Source organism: Mustelus asterias, chromosome 17 (genome assembly GCF_964213995.1).
Source record: "Mustelus asterias chromosome 17, sMusAst1.hap1.1, whole genome shotgun sequence".
Taxonomy (NCBI): domain Eukaryota; kingdom Metazoa; phylum Chordata; class Chondrichthyes; order Carcharhiniformes; family Triakidae; genus Mustelus; species Mustelus asterias.
In genome coordinates, this window is record NC_135817.1 from 47324253 (window position 1) to 47336815 (window position 12563).

General features: G+C 40.3%; 1 protein-coding gene across 1 annotated transcript in view; it reads left to right on the forward strand.

Moving 5' to 3' along the window:
• Positions 1-12563, forward strand: part of LOC144506451 (cyclic AMP receptor-like protein A) — a 192053-nt gene that overhangs the window by 45169 nt on the left and 134321 nt on the right. The window lies entirely within an intron of this gene.

Below are 12563 nucleotides of genomic sequence, written 5' to 3' on the forward strand. Positions count from 1 at the left end.
TTCATTCTCAAAACAGTCTCCTTTTCATAGTGAATTGACAGGTAACAATTTTAAAATGTAATACTAGAATGCTCTCCATTTCACTCATTTAGGAAATTGTAATATGCTGTTGACAATTGATAATTTTAATGAACTGCCATTTGTCCCTACTGTACATTCATTGTACTGAGAAGGGTCCAAACATCTCTTGTACTAAAACGTGAAGCTTCATGACTTCTCTAATTTATTAACATTTCTGTATCACAAAAAACTTTCTGAGCCAAAAAGAATTGGAAGCACCTTTGGCAATTCGTAATCTTTATGAATAGAATTGGTACGTCACATGGAAAGTTTTTATCTGACCTTGATTGCATATGTTTGTAGTACTCGTTTTTCAGGCTGTACCAGTGGCTCTATTTTTAAAGGGACCATTCTGATAGTTGCAGTGGAAGGGTGCATTCTGGGCTATACCATTTGCATGAAATACCATTAACTTAGTAAGCTAGGAGATTATGAAAAGAGAAAATGGCAGTCATGAGTAAAATATATGATAAATCCAGAACATTCCAAACATTCTACATTTTCTACAAGTGTTGTACCTCAGCAATATGTACATTGAGAGAAGTTAGAAATGCCAGTAGCTTTTCTCCTCTACATTGACTGTTTGCATGCAATATATTTGAATAGAATGCAGTTTTCAGTAGCACATGTCCCTAATTCTTTAAGCACCCGCCTTTAGCATAAGCAGTTAAAAAAAAATCCTCTTTCCAATTGGACAGGTGGGGACCCTGGAATTTGTGGATGTGGATGTGAGCGGCATTCTCGCCCAGCTGTCATTTGAAGCCCTTAAGTCAGGGTGACCATATAGAGCGACACTGTATTTGAGGCCTCATCCTGCCACCACTGGTATTCTCCTGGCAGTGCACAGGAACTCTCCACTCAGGGAGCCCAAAAGAGCAACCCTGTTAAGTTTTTGAACAAGTTGAGGATTTGCTTATGTTTAACAACTGTGTAAATACATTAACAAAAGCTAAATCTGGTTTAATGCCTGATTACTCAGCAGAAAAATACAAATCGCTTTAAACTCCCCACACAAATTCCATTGCCCTGGTCCGCTGACTCCCTGACAATAGTCTGGGACTGAACAAGACTTTCACAGTCTACATGTTGTATTTGGCCTTGAAATGGATCTCTGACCACACCATCACCAAGGTCACCTAATTCTACCTCTTGTTACCTCTAGAATGACAATACTAACACTTGGCTGACCTTGTATATTCCATCATTCATAAAGTTTAGCTCTTCCAAACTCTGTTTCCTGTATCCTAACTCTCTCAGCTAGTCCTTTTCACTCATTATCACCCCCCTGGGTTGGGCAGTGCTTCAGTTTTAAAACACTCATTCTTGGTTTCAAATCTTTCCACAGCCTCACACCTGCCTTCCTCTGTAACCTCATGCAGCCCTTCAACCTTCCGAGACACTGGTGTCCTTCCAATTCTGACCTTTTGTGCATCCACTGTTTGAATTCCTCTATTGTTGCAGGCTGTAACTTCAACTGCCTGGACCCACCCTCTTGAACTTCCTCCTGCCTGATGCCTTCTCTCTCCTTTTAAGATGCTCCTTAAAACCTACCTCTTTTAACGATACTTTTGACCATGTCCCCTAATATCTCCTTGGCTTGATGTCAAATTGTGTTTGATAAAGCTCCGGTGAAGCAGGGTGTTTTATTACATTAAATTTGATTAGAGGTGATGTATAAATTCAAATTGTTGTGAATCTTGAGACCGTAAAATCTGCAGGACTTGAGCATTGTTCAGTCGCTACAAATAAATGTTTTTTTTATGTACGAAGAGTTCTTTGAGTTTCTAGAAAGGTAACATTTTTGTATCAGCCAAACACTGGGCATTATTTGCTAAACGGCATTCTTCAGCTTGTTTTTCTAACAACTGCGTTTTACACACTATTTTTAGCTTGAGACTCTCTGATAATCTTGCACAAAAAAGGGAAAAGACAAAACATTGTTTTACAAACTTACAAGGACCAAATATATTTCCAACTACAAGATGTAGGAAGTATGTGCTCTTAGCTTGCTCAGTGCCGCTATCTGTGTAATATCTTTGTAAATGCTTAGAATGTATAAATGGAGCTCACCAACTCTTAACTAAATAAGCTATTAATGGATCTCAAGAAAGTCTGTCAACATCGGTTTTTACTGCTTTGCAATGATCTGACTAAATTGTGAACAGTTCTGTTCTAGGAATTAGTTGCTTTCTGGGGATAATTTGCAACTTGGCAGTGATGTGTAGATCATTTGCCCTTTGCAGAACTGGTCTGGATTTCATCCTGCTGTTTAAGAATGGGATAAAGTTGAAAACTATCTACTGTAACATGAATGCCCTTGACTTTTTTAAAGAAGGCAATGCTTTACTCTCACCAAGCACAGTTCTTTTCTTCTTCCTTTTCTGAAGTTAGCAATTTATACTCTACTTGATTTCAGGGGCTGCAAAGCCCCTGGTACTTCATCCAAATGTCCACTTCCCACATGTCAGTCAAGGCGCAGTGTGATTAAGCTATTCAGGAATCTAGAGCGACTCAGCCCATTACTGTCCTCTAGCTTCATTTCACATACCCACACTGTCCATCAGAAACAAAAATCTGAGATTAGCTTTCCTTCCTAGTCTGGCGCTAAGGCAAGTTCTGCAAAAGGCAGATGATCCACCAAGTTTAAAATTATTCCCAGAAAGCAACTAATTCCGAGATCAGAACTGTTCACTTCAAATTTAATCTTCATCAATTTTCCTTTGCAGAGAATGTACTGATGATCAGAGAGCTAAAGAAAATCTTGCCATCTGTGTATATGCTGAACCCTTTACCCCAAAGGCTATTTAACTCTTTTAATGCAAATGGCACCAACTGGTCTTGTTTCCTGATACTTTGTAGAGCCATTAATGCATTATTTAGTCAATGAACTGTAGCCTCTCCATGGCTGTCAAACAGACATCAAAAGCTCAAAAGCAATTGGGAATCAGCTGTAAGTCCCTCCTCATTTATGTTCAATATTGCAACATGATAATGGTATTGAAAACGTAGAAACATTCAGATATCGTTCACTCATTGAATCTCATCTCACTGAACACAATGCTGTGCAGAAAAGAACTTAGTCAATTAATAGTTCTACTGTTTAATTCTTTATTTGTTTTATACTTTCAGTTTATAACTCATTCCCTTTCTTCCTCATCTCATTGTCTGTGCTCATAATATTTCTAAAATTGTATACAGGTACAGGTTATTTTATGTTTAACAAATATTCCCACACAAATCCTTTAGAAATTTTTTGGGGTAGAGTTTAAAAAAGACAAACCAACATTTAAATGGTGTGTTTCACATCTTGAGGATGACCAAGGTATTTTGCAGCGACTGAAGTACTTTTGAAGTGTAGTCATTGTTGTATCATTGTAACAGTGACAGCCAATTTGCACAGAGCAAGCTCCTATAAACAGCAATGTGACAATGACCAAATAATTTGCTTTGGTGATGTTTTTGGTAACCATGTTCTCAGGATGTGGGTACCCTGCAGTTATTGGCCCAAATAACCTTTATTCCTGAGTGAGTCCTGATAGGCTTGTCAGCTACAACCGGGAACTCATCATGCCTGCTGGTGTTCTGGAGATTGATAACAGTAACAAGAAAAGGAATATAAAGGGATGAGCTATGAGGAAAAAAGTTAACCTCTACATCCTAGTTAGAAGAAGGTTAAGAGGAGTAGATAAAAGTATTAAATGGTACAGTTGGATCCAAAGTATGACTTTTCAGTAGAAGGTGAGACAAATACGTGAATCTTAATAAACATCAGTTTTGTGTGGTCTTGCTTATAAACACTAGGAATATTGTTGGGATTTCTCACGGTCAGCTGCTATGGCTTCAGAAATGAAAGAACGGAGTTCTACTTGATTTTCCTCCCAAGTTATTGTAGCCCACTGGGTGAAACCCCAATGAAATTCCTAGTAAAGGAGTCATGACCAAGTTCTGTCTTCTGGTCAAACTGAGTTAGAAGGCTGAGGCAGAGAAAAGAGAAGAGCAGAGAGGACAAAAGAGGTGAGAGGATGGGGATAAAGGGCAGAGTAAGACAAAAGGGGATCCCTGACTGGGTGTGAGGAGTGAGGCTAGGATAAGGAATACTAAAGAAACAAGATGAGTAAATTGAGGAACAGCCATTTCAGTTAAGCTTTGAATTTGGTGACACTTCATGTTCTATTTAAAATAAAATAATTAGTTCAAAGATATCAGAGTCTAATAAATGCTGTGATCAGATTTGCTGAGGGTGCACCAATGTCTCAGGTGCATAAACAACGCACTCAGTCTCATTTGGAAAATGAAGAAAGAGTGCAGCCTTGTGAATGAATGAAGTTGTGAACACAGCTCAATTGGAAAATTGGCAACGTTGACCTGAATGTGGTGCACTCTGGCTGGGTATCCCGACGAAATTGAACTTTTATTCTCTGGCTGTCTATTAAACCTATTCATGACTCCTATTTATCGACTACAGCTCAGCCTTCAACACCATTATTCCAAGAAACTCATCTCCAAACTCTGTGGCTTGGGGCTTGGCTCCTACCTCGGCAATTGGATCCTGAACTTCCTAACCCACAGACTGCAATCAGTAAGGATAGGCAACAACAACACCTCCACGATCATCCTCCAAATTGGTGCTCCACAAGGCTGTGTCCTCAGCCCTTTACTATACTCCTTATACATCTATGACTGTATGGCCAAATTTCCCTCCAACTCGATTTTCAAATTTGCTGATAACACAACTGTAGTGGGTCGGATCTCAAACAATGACGAGATGGAGTACAGGAAAGAGATAGGGAATCTGGTGAGCTAGTGTGACGTCAATAATCTTTCCCTCAATGTCAACAAAATGAAGGAGATAGACATCGACTTCAGGAAGCATAGTGGAGGACATGCCCTGTCTACATCAATGAGGACAAAGTAGAAATGGTCGAGAGCTTTAAGTTTTTAGGTGTCCAGATCACCAACAACCTGTCCTGGTCCCCCCCATGCTGACACTATAATTAAGAAAGCCCACCAATGCCTCTATTTTCTCAGAAGACTAAGGAAATTTGGCATGTCAGCTACGACTCTTCTCACCAATGTTTACAGATGCACCATATAAAGCATTCTTTCTGGCTGTATCATAGCTTGGGTATGGCTGCTGCCTGTCTAAGACCGCAATAAACTACAAAGGGTCATGAATGAAGCCCAGTCCCCAGTCCATTACTCAAACCAGCCTCCCACTCATTGACACTGTCTACACTTCCCACTGTCCCCAAAGCAACCAGCATAATTAAGGACCCCACGCAACCTGGACATACTCCCTTCCACCTTCTTCCGTTGAGAAAAAGATACAAAAGTCTGAGGACACGTAATAACCGACTCAAAAACAGCTTCTTCCCTGCTGCCATCGGACTTTTGAATGGGCCTATCTCGCGTTAAGTTGATCTTTCTCCACAACCTAGCTATGATTGTAACACTACATTCTCCACTCTCTCCTTTCCTTCTCTATGTATGGTATGCTTTGTCTGTATGATGCGTAAGAAACAATACTTTTCACTGTATATTAATACATGTGACAATAATAAATCAAATAAACCAAAATTAAAGATCTTAAGGAATTGGATTTTTTTTTAGAGAACTCAAACTTGGTAAGGAGCCATCCCATGACTAGTAATCAGACCTGTAAAAATTTTGCACCAAGCTTCTTTTTGATTAAGGAATTTCTCAGAAGCGGAGGCGGAGTGCTTTAAATGGGAGCAACCTACTTGAGCATCACATAGGCTGTTTCAAACATATTGGGGTGTGGACACAATTAATGTGGAAAACTATATTTTTAAAATTTATTCATTCGTGGGACAATAGCATCGCTGGCTGGCTAGCATTTTTTTGCTCATCCTTAGTTGCCCTTGTTCAGAGTCAACCACATTGCTGTGGGTCTGGAGTCACATGTAAGCCAGACCAGGTAACGACAGCAAATTTCCTTCCCTAAAGGACGTTAGTGAACCAGATGGGTTTTTCCGACAATCAACAATGGTTTCACGGTCATCAGTAGATTCTTAATTCCAGATATTTTTATGGAATTCAAATTCCACCAGCTGCCGTGGTGGGATTCGAATCCAGATCCCCGGAACATTAGCTAAATTTCTGGATTAACAGTCTAGCGATAATACCAATAGGCCATCGCCTCCCCACTAATAATGACTGGTAACAAGATGTCATTATCTATGGATTACACTGTTTTAATAGTTTATTGTTCCTCTTGGAAATTAAAGCTTGTAGTAGTTTTAACTTCACAAATTTCTGATATTTTTGTGTTGAATTTTTGCGAATTATAATTTTATCTAATAAAACTAATTTTAGTGACAATTTCAATCCAATGCTTTACTACCTATTTGCTTCCTTTTGTGTGAGTGGGGGTTTGATAGCCAACCACTCTTTGCTACCATATTATGGCTGAAATTACTTAAGCTGAGATATGAAATGATATTTTATTGGCCTGTACCTCTGACTTTTGGATGTGGAATGTACTGCACCATCAGTTGACTACATAAACATTTTAGGACATTATAAAACTTAGGGGTTGAGAAACCCTTGGCATTTTTATCATTAATAAATACTCAATTTTTCTGGACTCAATGGGCAATCTGACCAAGATGTTAAGCGACAGTTCCAATTGCAACTTCCAGAAAAATTGAGGTTTCTTTTCCTGGATTAAATATGTATTGCACAGTGTTTGCTGTAAAGTTTTGAGCTGCTGTAGTTAGGTTTTGATGTGGAGATGCCGGCGTTGGACTGGGGTAAACACAGTAAGAAGTCTAACAACACCAGGTTAAAGTCCAACAGGTTTATTTGGTAGCACAAGCCTCTAGCTTTCGGAACAGGCTGTTCCTTCGTCAGGTGGGTGGGAGTTCTGTTCACAAACAGGGCACAAAGACACAAACTCAATTTACAAAGTAATGAATAAGTCTTTACAGCTAATCAAGTCTTAAAGGTACAGACAATGTGAGTGGAGAGAGCATTAGCACAGGTTAAAGAGATGTGTATTGTCTCCAGACAGGACAGCTAGTGAGACTTTGCAAGTCCAGGCAAGTCGTGGGGGTTACAGATAGTGTGACATGAACCCAAGATCCCGGTTGAGGCCGTCCTCATGTGTGCGGAACCTGGCTATCAGTCTCTGCTCAGCGACTCAGCGCTGTCGTGTGTTGTGAAGGCCGCCTTGGAGAATGCTTACCCGAAGATCAGAGGCCGAATGCCTGTGACCGCTGAAGTGCTCCCCAACAGGAAGAGAACAGTCTTGCCTGGTGATTGTTGAGCGGTGTTCATTACTAACTGTAGTTAGGTTTTAGCAGTTTGTGAATTGAGTTTATATAGAATTTTCAGTGTATTCAGCACTTTATTTTTCATCTTCAGAGTACTTCAATTTGAATAAACTGAAGCTGCTACATTAGGAGGCAATAACAGAGAAGAAATGTTTGCCATTCATGTGTCTGTTACTGAATGGAGCCTCGATGCGAACAGTTTCCCAATTACAGTGACAGCTTACGCTATTTAAAGTTAGTACATTAAATGAGGAAATACCACAAGTTGTATTGGCTCATCTCTCATTGGCAATAGGCACAACATGGGATTTGTTACCCAATTTGGGAAATTATCCCATTTTTAAATTTTGTAGTAGGACTACATCTTTCTCTCTCTTGTTGGAAGTAAAATCTGTGTGCTTGGATACTTAGATGAGCATGCATATACATCATTATGCATGACTTAAATATAAAGAACACTTTTTGGAAGGGTTGAGTTTGAGGATTGCCCAACAAAGTGATGTAATTTATCGCTGTAATTTTTAAAAAAAACTAATTGTACAAGGCTTTGAGAGAGCAAACTTCAAACAATGCAGAGTTCTAGAGAGGGTTAATTGGGACAAGAATATGAAATAGTAGAAAATAGAACTATTTTAAAGCAGTTTTGATATGGTGGAAAAAGAGTGCATTCATATGCGAAGAGAAATCTAGGAAAATCTAAATGATAGAGGCAGAATAAGGAGTTCAAAATGACCTGAAAATCAAGCAAAATATTACAACAAAATAGTGACAACTTGGAGTCATACAAAAATTAGTTGAGGAAGAGTAATGTAAAGATAGATTGTATAAAATTGCAGCAGTGTTTAAATAACATTTTATAAACTTGAGAGTGAGATTTTCAGGTAGCACCCGCCCCAAGACTGGAAATTCCCACCTGAGATTTAAATGGTCCATCAACTCTTCTGTCCCACCCGTGATGATTCCCGCAGCAGGCAGGACCAGAAAATTTAGGCCACAGTGTTTTTTTGTCATGTCCAGTGTGGAGATCTGTGCTTTTCTGGAGATACGCCCTCGCACCTTGCAGCACTTGCTGCTCTGACCTGACTGTAGCTGTTCAGTCATTGCACCTTGAAGGTCTTCACTTCTGGCTCTTTGGAAGGATTGGTTGTGGACCTTGGTGGCATCTTGCAAATGACTGCATGCCACTGCACCTTGCAGATTACTGAAATCCTATTTGCGAGAGCTAGGTAACACCTTCAGTTCCAGACAGATGAGACCTTGCAGGCACTAAAGGGGATTGGGTTTTACTGGATTCCCCCTGTTTCAGGACATTATTAATTGCATCCACTTGACCATCGAGACACCCAGTGATCACCCACTCAAATTCACCTCACTCTATTTTCAGCTAGTCCGTTGTTTGTATCTGTGGGGCTCCACCTTTCTAGAATTGAATGTGCTACCAAGCTGTCACAAATAGGGCAGTGGTGACCTGTGAGGGTAAGGAGAGACCAAGTAAATGTATTAAAAATTATGAAGGGTTTTGACAAGGAACAAGATGTTGTTTCAGTTTGCAAATGGGTTGGTATTTGATTTGATTTGATTTATTATTGTCACATGTATTAGTATACAGTGAAAAGTATTGTTTCTTGCACGCTATACAGACAAAGCATGCTGTTCATTGAGAAGGAAAGGAGAGAATGCAGAATGTAGTGATACAGTCATAGCTAGGATATAGAGAAATATCAACTTAATATGAGATAGGTCCATTAAAAAGTCTGACGGCAGCAGAGAAGAAATGTTTTTGAGTCGGTTGGTACGTGATCTCAGACTATTGTATCGTTTTCCCGATGGAAGAAGGTGGAAGAGCGAATGTCCGGGGTGCATGGGATCCTTGATTATGTTGGCTGCTTTTCCAAGGCAGTGGGAAGTGTAGACAGTGTCAATGGATGGAAGGTGGGTTTGAGTGATAGAGTGGGCTTCATTCACGACCCTATGTAGTTTCCTGCGGTCTTGGCGAGAGCAGGAGCCATACCAAGCTGTGATATAACCGGAACTGTCTAAATGCTTTTGAAAAGAAAAAATTGTACCCGCCTCTACTACTACCTCTGGCAGCTTGTTCCAGACACTCACCACCCCTCTGTGTAAAACAAATTGCCCCTCTGGACACTTTTGTATCTCTCCCCTCTCACCTTAAACCTATGCCCTCTAATTTTATACTCCCCTACCTTTGGGAAAAGATATTGACTATCTAGCTGATCTGTGCCCCTCATTATTTTGTAGACCTCTATAAACTGTAAAATCTGAACAGGACTTGTTTTCTTTCCTGAGACCGGTAGATTTCTTCCTGTTTCCAGTTTCTGAGCACAGATGAGGCACCACTGACTCTTTGTGATCCCTATACAGGATGCTTTTCACTGGATGGCGACCCTTACTTTAGAAAATAAATATCCTCCTTTGCAAGGCTTCTCAATATCTACAAAGCTGTTTTATTGCATGATGTACTACTTGTGTTTGTTGCAGTCATCTCTTTTCTTCCTTAGGCACAGGATGACTTTAAAGGTGAACGGAAGCCTTTGAGAGCTGCTTATGCCAATCGTGTGACGTTGGCGGCTGTGTGCTGGGAATAGTGAAAATGTATTAAATGAGCTGACCTTGTATGTTAGCACTTTGCAGGCACACAGAGTACCCAAAGAACACTGCTCTTGATATCTTTCTGTATTATCATTATTGGCTTCATAACGTATACTGTTCTGGGAACAAATAACAATCTTAACAAGAAAAAGAGCCATTAAACTTTCTAACCAATATAAAGTCTTAAATGTGCCTGTTACTCCCATAAAATATGTATTTCGCCATCATTGTTATGGCCATGTTGAGAAAATGTGTTGGTAAACAGCAGGATGGCACTCCCTGATGCTCTGCCAGTTGTTTGTTTTCCCTCTGCTTCTACTTGTCAGAGAAGTATCGTTCTCCTGGTCTGGTGAGGAAATAAATGGACAACCTGATTATGACTTGACCCTGTTGCACCAAAGCAACAGTTAAACCTTATATCTGTACAGCTCCTTGAACCTAGTAAAGTATCCCAAAGTGCTGCACAGCAGAAGTATTAAAGAAAAAAACAGGCCATCCTGGATGACCAAAACCTTGGTCAGAGAGGTTTTAAGGAGTGTCTTAAAGGAGGAAAGTGAGGCGGAGAGGCTGAGAGATATTCCAGAGCTTGGGGCCTAGGCAATGGAAGGCATGGCCATCAGCGGTGGAGCAATTGAGACTGGAGATGTTCAAGAGACCAGAATTAAATAAATTCCAATATCTCGGAAGATTATGTGGCTAGAGGAGATTACAGGAATAGGGAGAAGTGAGAGATTTGAAAGCAGTTGAGAATTTTAAGATCAAGACATTGTTTGACTGGGAGCCAGTGCAGGTCAATTCGCACAGGGATGATAGAGAACATGATTTGATATAAATTTGAAATGGCCTTAAGTTTACAGAGGATGTGGATGACCAAACAGGAATGCATTTGAATAGTCAAGTTGAGAGATAACAAAAACATGAATGAAGGTTTCAGTAGCAGATGAGATGAGGCAGGGGCAAAGTTAGACAATGTTATGGAGATGAAAATAAGCGATTTTGATGATGCAAACGTGACAGAAGCTCATTCTGAAGTCCAGTGTAACACCAAGGTTGCAAACAGTTTGGTTTCGTCTCAGATAATTGCCACAGAGAGAGAGATGGAATAAAAAAGTTTATTTATTAGTCACAAGTAAGGCTTACATTAACACTGCAATTAAGTTACTGTGAAATTCCCTAGTCACCACACTCTGGCGCCTATTCAGGTCAATGCACCTAACCAGCACGTCTTTTGGACTGTGGGACGAAACCGGAGCACCCGAAGGAAACCCACGCAGACACGGGGAGAACGTGCAAACTCTGCAAAGACAGTGACCCAAGCCAGGAATTGAACCTGGGTTCCTGACGCTGTGAGGCAGCAGTGCTAACCACTGTGCCACTTGTGCCACCGTGTCGCCCAAGGTATCTAGGGAATTGAATTTGGAAGGGGAAGCAAAAGCAATGGCTTTAGTCTTCCTAATATTTAATTGGAGGAAATTTCTGCTGATCCAAGACTGGAAGTCAGATAAGCAAGCTGATAATTTAGTAACAGTGGAGGATTCGAGGGAGATAGTGGTGAGGCAGAACTGAGCGTCTTCAGCGTCATGTGTTTTCAGATAATATTTCTGAGAGGCAGCGTGTGGACGAGCAGTAGCTGCTGTGGTCCAAGGATAGATCCATGAAATAACATTATGGAAGAGAAGCCATTGTGAGTAAGACTCTGAACATGGATATAGGAATGTGTATGCAGTTTATGCAATTACATACAAAGTTATTTCAACCTAACCTCAACGGATATGAAGAAATCAATTGGAGTGTTTTAAAACTTTACTCATTTAACACATTTTGGATTTTGAGAGTATAGAGATGTCAAAAAGTTGGGTATATGTCTACAAGTTGGACGAATATGCTTGGGTCCGAGAAGGATTCAAAGGCTGGCTAGGGAAAGGCAGCTCAGTAATTACAAAATGTAGTTATGCTGAAGAGGAAGACTTTCATATAGACTGGGAGGCAAGTGGCTGGTCCTGTAATGTACTGGTTTGAAGCAGGGATGCAAAGGTACTGCATCAGAGATATCCAATATTTTTCCAAAACGACTTTAAAGTCATTAAAAATAAACTTTCATATAATTATAGAATCATAGAAACCCTACAGTGCAGGAAGAGGCCATTCGGCCTATCGAGTCTGCACCGACCACAATCCCACCCAGGCCCTACCCTCATATCCCTACATATTTTACCCGCTAATCCCTCTAACCTACACATCTCAGGACACTAAGGGGCAATTTTAGCATGGCCAATCAACCTAACCTGCACATATTTGGGCTGTGGGAGGAAACCGGAGCACCCGGAGGAAACCCACGCAAGGTCTAGCAGGAACTTTGTTTAGCTTAGAAAAATATTGTTCTGAGGTGAAGAGAGAAAGGCAATACACTTGCAACATTCAGTTGATAGTGAAGTCATGGAAATAATTCTGTCAGAACAATCTACACAGATAATTTTCGAACCTTTATGTTCCTACTGGGGAGATGAACCAGTCAGGCATATGTATTCAAAATTCAAATAAGTGCTGTGCACGAGTTTCCAATTAATACTGATGTCCATTAAACCATTGTCGATTGTG